Below are 2,272 nucleotides of genomic sequence, written 5' to 3' on the forward strand. Positions count from 1 at the left end.
ATGCATTATGTCTATTCAGGTGATGATCATGAATTTTCACTGCATTGGACTGTGGAAAATAGGAATAATGTAACCGTTTATTCTCTTGGGAATATCTCAAAACAAGAACATTGAAATCCTCTGCTTTACTTTATTTTTATTTTGCTACATTGCTATACGGATAGGAAACTTGCTCATAATGATTTCTGTCACATGCAGTCAGCTAATTGAGCAACCCGTGTATTTCTTCCTTAATTATCTCTCAATCTCTGACCTTTGCTATATGTCAACAGTGACACCCAAACTAATGACTAATCTACTGGCAGAAAGGAAGACCATTTCTTATAATCACTGCATGACACAGCTTTTTATTCTTCACTTCTTTGGAGGCATTGAGATCTTCATCCTCACAGGGATGGCCTATGACCACTACATGGCCATCGGCAAGCCCCTGCACTACACGGTCATCATGAGCAGGCAGAGGTGCAACACAATCACCCTGGCCTGTTGTACTGGAGGATTCATAAACTCTGCCAGTCAGTTTCTGCTCACCATCTTTTTGCCCTTCTGTGGCGACAATGAGATAGACCACTATTTCTGTGATGTGTATCCTTTACTGAAATTGGCTTGCACTGATACATACAGAATTGGTCTCTTGGTAATTGTTTATTCATGTCTGATTGCTTTGGTGACTTTTGTGATTCTGATGGTTTCTTACTTTCTGATACTGTACACCACCAGGTCCCACCCTGTGGGGAACCGCACCAAAGCTCTTTCCATCTGCAGCTCCCACGACATGGTTGTTGTTCTCTTCTTTGTGCCTGTTCTCTTCACTTATATCAGACCAGCCACCACTTTTCCAGAAGACAACATGTTGGCTCTTTTCTACACCATCATTGCTCCCATGCTCAACCCTCTGATCTACACACTCAGGAACATGGAGATGAAGAAAACCATGAAGAAAATGTATCATCAGTTGTTTTTGGAAGGGAAGTAACTTATATAAAAAGCATTTCAGAATTTCACTTTAGGGTTCAACCCTGAGCCCTGGAGGGAGTCACTATGAAATGGTATATGAAGAGTCTACAGTGGTGTAAAGGGCAGATACAGGTTGAAGCTCAGAATCTTATCATTTTCTCATACTTGTCCTGGTTAGGCAATTTTAATTTATTTTCTCACATTCATTCTTCCTCTATCCTCCTCACATACCTGTATCAAGTCCTCCTGAATTTAACATTTTATTTTGAGTGTTTAATGAAGTCTTTTCTCTCCTCTTGACTTCCAGTGTTATGTGAGTTTGCTTCTATTGACAGAAGCTAAGAGGAAGCCACCTGGTAGAGGAGAAAAATAGGAAGATTTTACTCTTAACATCTGAGAAAAGAGCATATAAAGGATTTTTGAGCCGAGGTTAATAGGTAAATGAATGGAATATTTAACCTCTCTAGTTATTCTGCATTCATAAACAGTCTTGTATATTATACTTGAAACTTATTATAAAAGGAGGTTATCTTTATGCTTACACTGAGCAAAATGCTTCTACAAAGGGAGTCTCACTTTTTTTGTCCCAAAAAGGAAACAATATCTTATACATTATGGGCAAAGTTAATCACAATGTTAGTTTCTCTTCTAGCTCAGGGTACAATCCTTCCTGAATAATCTGTAACACTAAGAATAGACTGCAATATTAGCTGTTCAAAACATAAAGTAAGAAAGAAGGAAAAATTAGTGTGTGTATATATAAACATGCGTGTGTGTGTGTAAAATATAAGAAAAATATGCATTGATATAATGGTCCTTGAGATTTTAGCTAATATGTTTACCTTGTTTCTTGCACTACTTCCTCTCTGATCTCAGGCTAAACCTTCATTTGTTTGGAGTTATTTGTCTACTGTGAAGCAAATCTTCATTCCAGAATTCATGAATCCTTAATGGCCCTGACTTTTTTTTGTTGCTCAATTTTTTATTAACTTTTATTTTTACTTATGGAAATTATAAGAGATACTGTGGGTTCCAGGTATTGGTCATCCATGCCCCATTGGGTCACAACAGTCAAATTTTCTCTGGTCATCAATACCAATCATTCTGGCCCTCTTCTGGTCTTTTGGCTTAGTAGAGGCATGAAGAATCCAAAATGTCTAGGGGACAATGTCAGTGTTCCATTAAAAAACCAATTTCATCATTGTTTTCCATGTTGAAAGCACACCAACTGTAAGTTCATCCTATAAACTGGTTAAGCTGAAAAATACTGGGACACTAAGCAAAAATTCTATGAATGAATTTTGGTATAATAATA

General features: G+C 37.4%; 1 pseudogene; it reads left to right on the forward strand.

Moving 5' to 3' along the window:
* On the forward strand, nucleotides 1-976 carry LOC140850268 (olfactory receptor 4P4-like; annotated as a pseudogene).
* Nucleotides 977-2,272: the final 1,296 nt, after the last annotated feature.

The sequence above is a fragment of the Manis javanica genome, chromosome 6 (assembly GCF_040802235.1).
Source record: "Manis javanica isolate MJ-LG chromosome 6, MJ_LKY, whole genome shotgun sequence".
Classification (NCBI taxonomy): Eukaryota; Metazoa; Chordata; class Mammalia; order Pholidota; family Manidae; genus Manis; species Manis javanica.